Source organism: Peromyscus maniculatus, chromosome 22, assembly GCF_049852395.1.
Source record: "Peromyscus maniculatus bairdii isolate BWxNUB_F1_BW_parent chromosome 22, HU_Pman_BW_mat_3.1, whole genome shotgun sequence".
NCBI classification, from domain to species: domain Eukaryota; kingdom Metazoa; phylum Chordata; class Mammalia; order Rodentia; family Cricetidae; genus Peromyscus; species Peromyscus maniculatus.
The window spans coordinates 19,825,764-19,839,538 of NC_134873.1; the positions used below are offsets into that span (position 1 = coordinate 19,825,764).

Consider the following 13,775-nt stretch of genomic DNA (forward strand, 5'->3'; position numbering starts at 1 on the left):
GAGGAGTTTGACCACAGCACTGTCCTGCACAATTTTAAACCAGACATGGATTGGAATAATGTCTTCAAGCGGTTCTCAAACCTTAATCTGTGTAAGAACTGCATCAGCCCCAAGGCCTTTCCACTTAGAAGGTTCTGGGGCAGAGCCCAGAAATCTTCAAACAAACACAGCAGGATATTTTCTGCAGGCGGTACACAGAACCCTTGGAGAACCACTGGGTTTCTTTCTTTTATTTTTTTCTTTTTCTTTTTTTTTTTTTTTAACTTGATAGAATGTCCTGATGGAGTTCTCTGGCTCCCTGGGTATAACATCAAAGGATATTAAAAAAAGGGGGGGGGGCTGAACTGCTCATCTAAGCAAGAACTGAGAAAACAGCTGCTTGGAGGTACAGACATTTCAAATTCTCTGCTGCGTTTCCTGGAGACGAAAACGAAACTCTTACCTTCCTGACTACAGAACAGCAACAAGGAGCCGCCACCCACAGCTGGTGCAGGATGCATTCTAACCTCTAGGGGGAGTGCAAGCATTTCCTAACACAAACTCCAAGGCTGTGCGATGGCCAAGGTGGGGAAGGCTGGGGAGGTGCCTTATGCAGGTCAAGGACACACTGGGCTTTTATTGCTAAGGGTGGAGCTAAGAATGGAAAGTGCTAAGCAGTAAAAAGCATTTGCTTAGCCATAGAGTGTCCTTTCCTGCTGGTGCCTACCTAAGTCTTTGGATTTTAAAAAATGGTTCTCTGTGGCGACCTGGACTGGATTTGTCAAGATTCTTAGAGAAAAAAAAAATCATTCTGACACTTGTTTAAAAAATAGGTATGTTTTGTTCTGAGGGATTATCACAATGTTGTCTTGCAGTGGGTGAAACAATCCATCTTAAGTCTAAACACAATAAGGACAGGTAGGCATGGGCAGGCTCTGAGAAGGAAGAATTACTAAGACTTACTAAGAAAAGACAGGAAGGGTTTTTTGGGGTGGGGTGGGGTGGGGTGGGGTGGGGGGGTGTTAAAGACAGGGTTTCTCTACATAGCCTGGCCGCCCTGGCACTCACTCTGTAAACCAGGCTGGCCTCAAACTCACAGAGATCTGCCTGCCTCTGCCTCTGCCTCTGCCTCTGCCTCTGCCCCTCTGCCCCTGCCCCTGCCCCTGCCCCTGCCTCTGCCCCTGCCCCTGCCCCTGCCCCTGCCCCTGCCCCTGCTGTGGGATGGTCTGTATGTCAAATCTGTTGCTCTGATTGGTCAATAAATAAAACACTGATGGCTAGGCAGGAAGTATAGGTGGGACTAACAGAGAGGAGAATTAAGGAATCAGGAAGGGAAAGGGAGTCACTGCCAGCCACCACCATGACAAACAGCATGTGAAGATGCCGGTAAGCCACAAACCACGTGGCAAGATATAGATTTATAGAAATGGATTAATTTAAGCTATAAGAACAGTTAGCAAGAAGCCTGCCACGGCCATACAGTTTGTAAGCAATATAAGTCTCTGTGTTTACTTGGTTGGGTCTGAGCGGCTGTGGGACTGGCAGGTGACAGATTTGTCCTGACTGTGGGCAAGGCAGGAAAACTCTAGCTACAAGGGTCAAATTCCTAACTGAGGGAAAAAATAGTAAATGACAACCATACCCCTCTACTCATATAATAGGGGTGTCCACCTGGGTGGGAAGTGAAATATTCAGGGACCTGGGATCCATTTTTTTTTTCTTCACAAATATGACACCCTAGATGATACAAACTTTACTGGATTTATAATGGGGCTATGTCCCAATAAACTTAATAGTTTGAAAATATTGTATCAAAAATGTATTGAATGGGATTAAGCTTCCAAACATCAGAGCTTAGAATATTGGCTGCTTGTCCTTGAAACTAACCCTTCAGTTTATTGTTATAGACCTAGGAAATAAGTTTAACAACATGCCCAAATTTAGTAAGACTCCCTAGAATGGGTTGCAAACAAATTAAACCTGAAACACCTATAAGATTGCCCTGTGGGTACATTCCCCTCAGTGTACAAGCGGAGCAGACCTAAGTTGCCCACGGACTGCGTCAACTACCTCAGTTCTTGAAATAAACTTACAAAAGGAGAATGCAGGGCTCCTTTAGAAGTGAGAAAAACTCAGAAAGGTGAAATAACTTGTCTAAGACAAAACTTCTAGAAAGGCAGAGTCAGGAGTGTAAATGAGGTCTAGAGGTGAACCTTCAAAACCATCCCTATCATTTTAAAGTGATACACTTTAAACTTAAATGCAATCGGAGCAATGCGTTATAACCCGTTTTCCCCAAATGATATGTGCTGAACTTATCAAAAGAACTTCCAAAGTCACTTTTTAAAATAAAGATTTTATACTTCTATTTCAGGCCTGGGAACATCATGACTGATTAGCCAGTACCAAAGGTCCATATGAGTCATGCCACTATAAAAATCACTTTGGCTGTGCTGGCTACCACAATAAGTATGATCATCTTGCCTTTGGCAATTCAGGACCACCATCTGGTCCTGATACTCCAGAGCCCAATATAGGGGACCTGCCCCCACTTTTTCTCAGGGTACTCTTGAGCAGGGAGAAGTGGGAAATATTTCGATAGAAATATAGAGGGAGAGGCCGTGTGTATACCTTTAGTCCCAGCATTCGGGAGGCAGAGGCGGGCGGATCTCTGTGAGTTCGAGGCCAGCCTGGTCTACAGAGCAAGTTCCAGGAGAGGCTCCAAAGCTACACAGAGAAACCCTGTCTTGAAAACAAACAAAAAAAAAGAAAGAAAGAGAGAGAGAGAGAGAGAGAGAGAGAGAGAGAGAGAGAGAGAGAGAAAGAAAGAAAGAAAGAAAGAAAGAAAGAAAGAAAGAAAGAAAGAAAGAAAGAAAGAAAGAAAGAAAAATGGAGAGAAAAAGACAGGATCACGGGAAGGCCTGGGTCAAAACGCACCACCCTCTTCTGTCACTGCTAAAGGGCTTTAAAGGAATGCCAAGGGGTGGAGCAAACTATCTCCCCCTGGCTAGAGCAAAGCATACTTCAAGGCACAGCCAAGGGCAGGCCCTTCCAAACAGCTGGTAACCACACACGTGGTCAGTCCATCCCCTCGTGCAGCCCTGTCATATAAAGCAAGCTCAGAGCTCACTAGGAAACCTCTGTGGACACCAACAGCCCGATTAAACTCATTGCATTTAATTCATCCAATTGAGCAGCAGCATCTCCAGACCTAAGGTCTGGCACAAGGCAAAGGGCAATGTCAGAGCTCTTCGAGTATGTGGGTCCTCTGACCACTGTGTGTCTTAGCGGATTACTGAAGGGCATGTCTTCTGGGACTTTCCATTGGGGAGGATTAGGTTTTACACAGGGTACCTGCGGTGGTCTGAAAGAAAATGGACGCCATAGGGAGTAGCACTATTAGGAGATTCAGCTTTACTGGAGTGGGTATAGCCTTGATGGAGGAAGTGTGTCCCTGTTGGGGGGGTGGGTAGGCTTTGAGGTCTCCTAAGCTCAAGCTATTCTCAAGCTGTGTTCAGTGTGGCACACAGTTGCATCTGCTGCCTGCAGATCCAGATGTAGGACTCTCAGCTCCTTCTCCAGCATCATGTCTGCCTGCAGGCCACCATGCCTCCAGCTATGACAATACTGGACTAAACCTCTGACCTGTAAGCTAGCCCTAATTAAATGTTTTCCTTATAAGAGTTGTCATGGTCATGGTGTCTCTTCACAGCAAGAGAAACCTTCACTAAGACAGTGCCCACTCTACCTTTGCAGTTTCCCGGAGCCTTAAAATCCCTCCATCAGCGCTAAGCCACATGACATCAGGCATCCCCAGCTCCTTCTCAGTAGACCATCTTTGGACAAATGCTTCAGTCAACCATTCAGACAAACTTTTGACATCTTTTTTAATTGTGCAAGCTTCCATACTGAACCTAGCATCTCCACTCAGTGGGCTCATATCAGTGAACTCAGCCTGATCCAGTTTTATGTTCCTTCTACCGTTATCCCACACCCTGAACATCCATTCCCACACGTTTCCCCAGACTTCTGCTTGAATGAACTAGGAAATTCATTCACGCAGGCAAAATACTCATACACACAAAATAAAGTAAATCAATCTAAAAAGAATGCTTTAGAAAGAAGAACAACATTAAGATTAGAGCATGCCTGCTCAGTCTGGACCCATTCTAGGGCAGACAGCATCTCAAAAAGTGTAATGGACTCTGAGTAAAATGCACAGCCTGGCCAGGTGTGAGATTTTTTTTTTTCCCTCCCAGGATAGTGACTGGAAGGTGTAAGAATATAGGCAAAACCAAACTCAGTTTCTCCGCCTACATTCTCACAGTGCAAAACAGTTCTGCCACCCCAACCAGTGAATTCTGCAGGGAACACCAGCAGCAGCACAGCCTCTGATTCCACTCGATTCTGGCCTGGTATACCTGGAAATAGTGTTGGGTTCCACAGGGTAAGGTTCAGCCCCATCAGAATGCTCCCTATTCCAGATGCCAGTTTGCAACTTCTGATCAAGGGTGTTTATACATTAAGATTCCAAAGACTCCCTCCTCCAGAGTGGCTCACAGAACTCAAGGGAACACTTTATTTACAATTACCCATTTTTAAATATAGGATATAAGAAAGGTAAGCCGGGCGTTGGTGGCGCACGCCTTTAATCCCAGCACTCAGGAGGCAGAGCCAGGCGGATCGCTGTGAGTTCGAGGCCAGCCTGGGCTACCAAGTGAGCTCCAGGAAAGGCGCAAAGCTACACAGAGAAACCCTGTCTCGGAAAAAAACAAAAAAACAAACAAAAAAAAAAAAAAAAAAAAAAACAAGAAAGGATACAAAGCTGGGCTGGTTGTGCATGCCTTTAATCCCAGCAGTTGGGAGGCAGAGGCAGGAGGATCTCTCTGAATTTGAAGCCAGTTTTGTCCACAGAGTGAGTTCCAGGACAGCCAGAGCTACATAATAAGACCCTGTTGTGAAGTGGGGGGGAGGGGGTGGAGCACAACCAAAGGCTGGCTTCAAACACACAGAAATCTGCCTGCTTCTGTCTACCAAGTGCTGGGATTAAAGGCAGCTGTGATTGTTTTAATAAAGAAGCTGACTGGCCAATAGCTGAACAAGATAAGGTTAGGGAGAAAACCAAACAGAGAATGCTGGTAGAAAGAAGGGCGGAGTCAGGAGTCATTAGCAGAGACAGGGAGAAGCAAGATGGGCATACCATACTGAGAAAAGGTACCAAGCCATATGGCAAAGCATAGATAAGAAACATGGGTTAATTTAAATGTAAGATTTAGCTAGTAACAAGCCTGAGCTATTGGCCGAACATATATAATTAATATACGCCTCAGTGTGTTTATTTGGGAGCTGCTGGCAGGACAGAAATTTCTACCTACAGCATACTACACCTGGATTGGAGATTCCAAGGGTTTTAGAAACTGTATGTCAGGGAAAGGAGAAGGCCAAGTATATATTTCATAACCTCACACACTGCTGAACTGTATCATGGAGATTATGCTTTTAGAAAGGGCATCCAAACTAATAAGCTTCTATTTCTTTTAGACTACACCCTTAATATTCACATCAGTTTATTCTGACCTGAAGCTGTTGCATTTCAGCTTCAAAATAATTTTTTGCCAATTTTTATTCTGCAATTTTGTATTTGGATAGTTTAATTTTGAAGATGATCTTATTTTCTTTTCTATTAAAAAAAAAAGCTGGGTGTAGTGATGCATGCCTTTAATCCCAGCACTCGGGAGGCAGAGGCAGGTAGATCTGTGAGTTCGAGGCCAGCCTGGTCTACACAGTGAGTGCCAGGACAGCCAGAGCTGTTACACAGAGAAACCTTGTCTCTAAAAACCTAATACAAACACACATGCACACACACACACACACACACACACACACACACACACACACACACAGTTCAAGCACAGCCTTTACTATATAGTGAGCTCATAGTGGCTTACATGATGCTGTGTCTCAGAAAAAGACAAAAACACCTTCCATTCTCAAAGGGCATCTTATTCATGCACTCACATAGTACTCATACTTAGACAAATGATGCAATCTTCAAAAATCACTTCCAGGTGGGTAAATGAGTAAATCTAGGGCAGAGGTGAGGAAGTCAGGAAGGTCACACAAGACCTCCTGCACCTTCTCACTTGGTGAGCATCATACTTGGGCAAACGCTCATGCTCAACTTCACAGCCCAGCCCCAGCCTACAAGGCAGAAGACACCGTGCACAGCTCTCTCTCTCTCTCTCTCTCTCTCTCTCTCTCTCTCTCTCTCTCTCTCTCTCTCTCTCTTAGAGGTGGTCACAGAAAAGGTGATGCTACCTTTTCTACCTAAAGTGTTCCAGCCAAAGTCCACACACTTTCCTTTTTTTTTTTTTTTTTTTTTTGAGACAGGGTTTCCCTGTGTAGCTTTGAGCCTTTCCTGGGACTCACTTGGTAGCCCAGACTGGCTTCGAACTCACAGAGATCCAATTGCCTCTGCCTCCCGAGTGCTGGGATTAAAGGCATGCGCCACCACCGCCTGGCTCCACACTTTCCTTAATACTCTTAAGTTCTGAAGAACACGGTACTGAGTCTCCAAGAGGCAAACTAAAGATGTTCCTGTGGCAAAGCAAGGTGTGCCTTCAGCGCAAGTGTATGTGCATGAGCACACACATGCCTACACGTGCATGTGTGCGCACACAGTTATCTGGAAGTTGAGCATAAAACAAACAAACAAACAAAAAATGGTGTTGAAATAGCCATAAGGCACTGGGCGGTGGTTTCACACGCCTTTAGTCCCAGCACTAGGGAGGCAGAGCCAGGACGATCTCTGTGAGTTCGAGGCCAGCCTGGGCTACAGAGTGAGTTTCAGGAAAGGTGCAGAGCTACACAGAGAAACCCTGTCTCAAAAAAAAAAAAAAGTCATAAGGCAAAGTTATGAAACAAATAAATTATAGAATTTACTAGATTTACTGATATTCATTTTAAAACATATTTCAAGATTTTGCTTTGAGTGTTTAGAGACTCTAAACTCTTAATCTGACTTTTGTGAAGTTAATTCTGGAATTTCTACTGCTCTTTCACTGAACCACACAGAGTTCACATTCATCAGGCAGTTCTACTTACGTATTATATATTTCAACATGTCTCAAGCACAGGATAGATTTCTGACTCCTTCTATGAAGCCGTAAAGCATTTCACATCTCACTTTCAACAGCTACCAAAATAGCTCTTAAAGTTAATTATACTTAGAGTCAGGGTTTTGTGCCAAACACCCAATGCCTAACCATTAATTATTATTTTCCAAGAATTAAAAGTACAGTAGAAGCTGTTAAGTACATGTTAAAACCTGGTCTCCGCCCCAAGACTTACCCTATAAAACCAAATCAGTTTAGATTACACAGTACATCAAATTAAAAGCAAGGCTAAACTTGAAAGGCACAAAGTTCATGGACCTTTCTGTAAACCTCTAAGGAGTTACAAAACATCTCACCAGAGCTTGCTGGTGTGAGAGCAGAATTTTGTGTTTCTGTTTACATCTTCTAACAATGCTCCTGCTCCTATTCTAGGAGTGAACATCGAATTCAAGAGACCACCACAGGAAACAGCCATCCCACTCTGGGTGCAGAGACAAAGGAAATGAAATCAGCGTACAAAACCCTGTACCCATTTGTATTGCAGGACCATTCTATTCACAACACCTAAGAGGCAGACTCAGCCTCTGTGCCCATCCACAGATGAGGAGACCAAGCAAATGAGCAGTGTATGTACACAACAGAGTATTATTCGTCCGTAAAGAAAGTCTGTCATCTGCAGCAGAATGGATAGGTAGATCGGGAGGACACAACGTTAAGTGAAATAAACTAGTCACAGAGCGACAAGTATCACACATTCTCTATCATATGTGGAAACTTAAAAAAAAATAAAAGATGGGACTGAAAGACCGCTCAGTGGGTAAAAGCACTTGCTGCTCAATCCTGACAATATGAGTTTGATCCCCAAATGGGAAAGAGAACCAACTCCCCAAATTTGTTCCCCCTCCCACACACACACATAATAATACTTAAAAATCTTTAAGGTGACCTGAAAGTATAAAACTTCTAGAGACTAGAAAGGGTACTAGGAGAGGAGAGGGAGAGGGTAGAAAGGTGCTGGATATGATCAAGGGGTCTGTCCTGGATGATTTTGTGTGTTAACTTGACACAAGCTAAAGTCATCAGAGGAAGGAGCCTCAGCTGCGGAAATGCCTCCTTGAGACCCAGCTGTAAGGCATTTTCTCCTTTAGTGATCCATGGGGGGAGGGCCCAGCCCATGGTGGGTGGTGCCATCCCTGGGCTGCTGGTCCTGGGTTCTATAAGAAGGTGGGCTGAACAAGCCATGGGAAACAAGCCAGTGAGCAGCTCCCCTTCATAACCTGTGCATCAGCTCCTGCCTCTGGGATCCTGCCAAAGACCTACTTCGGGTAGGGGTTCAGGTCCTAAAGAGGATTTGTGGAGTTGGGGGGGGCAGGCATGATCTGGGGGTGAATCAGCATGGCTGCCAGCAGCCTTTAATTGAAAAAAAGATTACACCTTTTATACTCTATGTTTGCACATAGAATTAAATCGAAGACAAGGGGCATGTGAGCTGGGGTGTGGCTGGAGATCAGGGGCTGAGGAATTTAGGTTTGACCTTGATACATATGTTAATGAAGGACCACAAGGTCCTCTTGCTAGAGATAAGAAAGTCTCCTTTTTTAGCAAGCAGGAACTTTCCTCAAGCCCCTGAGGAAATGGAGACCCTTATCCAAATACCTGATCTTGTGAAAAGGACTTCTTCTGGGGAGCAGACACTATACCATCTGGGCCTGTTCCCCTCATAACACCCCCAAAAGGAGTCTTACTCTTTTCCCATTATACCATACCATTCTGATTTCTCTGTATTTATGAACCGAACTCTTGCCTTTCATGGCCTCAGAGTCTGGATCTGAACGGTAGGCATTTCATCCTTGGGATCGGGTGTGTCCAGTAAATCTCTAGCATTCCTGTTCTTGGTGTAATTAGGAAGGCACAATGGAATTCCTGGTTCCACGGTGGCGGGGATTTTTTCTATAGAATTTTTTTGTCTAGAGAAGCCACCATTGTACACATTTTCATCCTTTACCAAAGCCCACACAAAATTTCCCAAAGGGAAAGGCATTAATAGTGAGAATCATTAAAAATGAAAGTAAAAAAGGTGCTGGAGAAGTGTGGTCTGCAATGTCAAAATGCTGGAACTCTGTCAAGCAGCAATGGTCGCCATGCGGTCCACAACACTGTCCTGACTTCCTGCAGTGATGAACAGCAATGCTGAAGTGTAAGCCTAAGTAACCCTTTCCTCCCCAATTCGCCTTTTGGTCACGGTGTTGCGTCGCAGTAATAGAAACCCTAACTCAGACAGGGTCCTACAGACATTTATAGAAAAATCATAGTTTCTCCTATTGAATTTTACAATTAATGTTTTAATAGTGACAGCTGAGTGTGGTTGTGCACACCTATATTCCCAGCCTCAGAATAATGTTATTAGTGTTTATAGAAAACAAAGAAAATAGAACTTGTTAAAAAAATAGAAGAAAACAATCTAACAACAACAACAACAAACTCTATTATTTGGATCAGATAAGAGAATCTTAGAAACTTACTTAGGGCCTCCAGTCAATTATTAACCCTGCTGAAATATAGATACAATTATCTTCTGTCACAATGCTTATTTTGTTCAGTGGTTAGTGACATTTACTAAACACTTAATGGAGTCAGGACCCACACTATTATGACTATTGCCATGGCCTCTTCATTGAACATATTGCTAGAACATAAAAGGCTATTACCAATCAAATTCTTTTAGCTGAGCAGATGGGTTTCAAAAGAAAATCAATCCATTTCTTGTAAGTAGATAATAAAATAATCTATAAATTGAAAGACAACAGACAAACACTACATAATGATTTTTTTAAAGATTTATTTATTATGTATACAGTGTTCTGTCCACATGTATGATGTCTGCAGGCCAGAAGAGGGCATAAGATCTCATTACAGATGGTTGTGAGCCACCCTGTGGTTGCTGGGAATTGAATTCAATTCTGGAAGAGTAGCCAGTGCTCTTACCCTCTGAGCCATCTTTTCAGCCCTATATGATGATTTTTAAAATACCCTTCTGGAAGCTGGAGAGCTGGTTTAGTGGTTAAGATCCTGTTCGGCTCTTCCAAAGGACTGGAGCTCAGCCCCCAGCACCCACGTCAGGTGGTTTACAACAGCATGTAACTCCAGCTCTAGGGTATCTAAATGCCCTCTCTGACCTCCGTGAACCCCCCCCCCCACATACACAAATAAATTTTAAATAACTTAATTTTAATTAATTTAAAAATAAAATAGAACCCTTTCTTGATTATATTATATAAAGAATTCATGTGAATTGATTAAATAGAAATATTATAATATAGGGGATGGAGAGAAGGCTTAGTGGTTAAGGGCACATGCTATCTTCCAGCACCCACACTGAGCAGTTCACAACTGCCTGTAATGCCAGCTACAGGGGCATCCAATACCTCTGGTTTCCATGGGCACCTGCATTCATATGCAGGTATACATACAGGCATAATAAATAATTGAAGGCAGAAGTTTCTTTCCTGCCTTCCTATTCCCAAATACCCGGCAGCCGCTTCTTAAATAATTGCCTCCGAGGCTTAATATTACTTATAAATGTTCAGCTGATAGCTCAGGCTTATTACTAACTAGCTCTTACACTTAAATTAACCCATAATTCGTATCTATGTTTAGCTACGTGGTTTGGTACCTTTTCTCAATATGACATTCTCATCTTGCTTCTTCTGTGCCTTCTTCTGTGCCTCCTTGACTCTGCCCTCCTTCTTCCCAGCATTCTCAGTTTGGCTTTCCTGCCTAACTTCCTACCCCCAGTTATCAGCCAATCAGTGCTTTTTTTTTTTTTTTTCTCCAAGACAGGGTTTCTCTGTGTAGTTTTGTGCCTGTCCTGGATCTTGTTCTGTAGACCAGGCTGGCCTTGAACTCACAAAGATCCTCCTGCTTCTGCTTCCTGAGTGCTGGGATTAAAGGCATGTGCGCTACCACAGCCTGGCAATCAGTGCTTTATTAAACCAATTTGAGTGACAAATCTTTATAGTGTACAAGAGGACTATTCTTCAGCAAATAATAAATATTTTATAAAAGAAATACTATAATATGTATGTGGACAGTGCTTTAATCTGTCTTGGGTTGCCATAGTGAAATGCCACAAACTAGTTAGTATAAAAAGCTCAGGAATTTCTCATTTCTGGGTGGGGAAGTCCAAGATCAAGGTGCTTACAGATTTAGTATGTAGTGATTTTGTGTGACAGTTTCCTGAGATTGAAAACATTCCATCTTGCAGGGGAGCTCCTTAATCAGGAAGGTAAACAACTCAAAAGAGCTCAGACAAGTCCCTGAAACCAATCAGATTCATAAATAAATAAATAAATAAATAAATAAATAAATAAATAAATAAACTAACTAACTAACTTTGAGAATCCCTTTCAGACTGAGCAGAGTTAAGCTGCAAAGGCTCCGTACCAGCTGCCTGGAAGAGGTTTCGACCAACTGACACATCTGGGAAGGACCCTCTCCAATCTGTTGAGCTGTCTACAGTGTACTTCAGGTTCCCAGCTTCATGAGCTGTCACCTTGATGCGGCAGCTCTCTTTGAGTCATCTCTGCTCCTGGGAGGAACCACTCTCCCGTATTCCTGTCAGCAACCCCAGGGAGACTCATAGTTCGCCAAGTTGTACTTTGGTGGTATCTTCACTTTGGTCTGTCCTGTGTGTCCTATCTGGGGTGAGGAGACATGTGTGTTGCTTCTCACCAGAAAGACACTTTGTCACACCACAGGTGAGGACTCACTTTCTGGTACACAGGTACTATGGTCCAGCTGAGTCACCACAACGTCTTTCCCTGAGGTTGACATATAAAGGCACTAATCTCATTTGTGGTTAGATTATTTTTTTTTTTTTTTTTTTTTTTTTTTGGTTTTTCGAGACAGGGTTTCTCTGTGTAGCTTTGCGCCTTTCCTGGAGCTCACTTGGTAGCCCAGGCTGGCCTCGAACTCACAGAGATCCGCCTGCCTCTGCCTCCCGAGTGCTGGGATTAAAGGCGTGCGCCACCACCGCCCGGCTTTTTTTTTTTTTTTTTTTGGTTTTTCGAGACAAGGTTTCTCTGCGTAGCTTTGCGCCTTTCCTGGAGCTCACTTGGTAGCCCAGGCTGGCCTCGAACTCACAGAGATCCGCCTGCCTCTGCCTCCCGAGTGCTGGGATTAAAGGCGTGCGCCACCACCGCCCGGCGTGGTTAGATTATTTTAATCATCTCAAAAGCCTCACCTCCTAAGACTATCATCTAGGGGCTTAGGATTTCAGCACACAAATTTTGAAGGAATACAACATTCAGATCATAGCAGAGATAGTATATGAATAGTTCATTGAACAAAGTTATTACTAAAATGTAAGTTTGTTATTTAACAGAAGTAATAAAATGCTGATCATCAGTGGATAGAAGAAAAAAACAAGTGAAATTTTAATTAAGAAAAAATAAATGCAAATAAAATATAATTGAGGCAGGCACAGTGGAAAAAGTATCTTCCAATACTGCTATGGTAGATTAATATATTTTTATAGAAACAATTATTTTCCTTCAGTGATTAAGGTTTTAAAAATTAATTCTAAGAATGGGCTGTTGTGGGATGGTCTGTATGTTAAATTGCTCTGATTGGTCAATAAATAAAACACTGATTGGCCAGTGGCCAGGCAGGAAGTATAGGCAGGACTAACAGAGAAGAGAATGGAGAGAACAGGAAAGCGGAAGGAGTCACTGCCAGCCACTGCCATGACAAGCAGCATGTGAAGATGCCAGTAAGACACAAACCACGTGGCAAGGTATAGATTTATGCAAATGGATTAATTTAAGCTGTAAGAACAGTTAGCAAGAAGCCTGCCACGGCCATACAGTTTGTAAGCAAAATAAGTCTCTGTGTTTACTTGGTTGGATCTGAGCGGCTGTGGGACTGGCAGGTGACAAAGATTTGTCCTGACTGTGGGCCAGGCAGGAAAACTCTAGTTACAATGGGCACCAGAAGATGGTAATTGGTCATATTTCCATTTCTGTGATAGCAAAAATAAGCAGCTTAAAAAGAGGCAGGTTTTGTTAATTTATTATTAATGTTTTAGGTACTATACAAAATAATGGGTTTTATGAGGGCAGCTTCATACACATGGACAGGTTTATTTTGGCTCATAGTCTATAGCTTTCAACTATGGTTGCGGGGCCTAGTAGCAATTCCAGAATACCATGTGACAAGGGACATCTGCTCACCTTGTAGTGACAGGGACCCAAAGGAAGACAGGATAAGGTTGGGATTCCAAAATCCCCTCTGAGGGCGTGCCCCCAGTGGCCTAACTTCCTTCCACTTCATTTTAAGCTTTTTTTTTTTTTTTGATTTTTTTCGAGACAGGGTTTCTCTGTGTAGTTTTGCGCCTTTCCTGGGACTCACTTGGTAGCCCAGGCTGGCCTCAAACTCACAGAGTGCTGGGATTAAAGGCGTGCACCACCACTGCCCGGCTCATTTTAAGCTGTTTTTATTTTTATTTGTTTTTTTGAGAGAGGATCTCATACAGCTCCAACTAGCCTCAAACTTACTCTGATGTCATGAAAACCCTTGAACTCTTGATTCTCCTGCCTCCGTAGGGATTCCTCCCAAAGTACTAGGATTACATGGGTAGATTGGCATGCCCAGCTTCCACTTCTTATAGGCTCCTCCTCCACC

At 43.3% G+C, this 13,775-nt stretch overlaps 1 protein-coding gene across 2 annotated transcripts in view; it reads left to right on the forward strand.

Annotated features, from left to right (window-relative positions):
- Positions 1–7,526: 7,526 nt before the first annotated feature.
- Itsn2 (intersectin 2) overlaps positions 7,527–13,775 on the forward strand; it is a 137,259-nt gene continuing 131,010 nt past the window's right edge. For both annotated transcript variants that reach the window (XM_076559359.1, XM_076559360.1), the window contains exons 1-2: positions 7,527–7,720; positions 11,505–11,851. The gene's annotated coding sequence lies outside the window, so the exon portion shown is untranslated. The remainder of the gene's footprint in view (positions 7,721–11,504; positions 11,852–13,775) is intronic.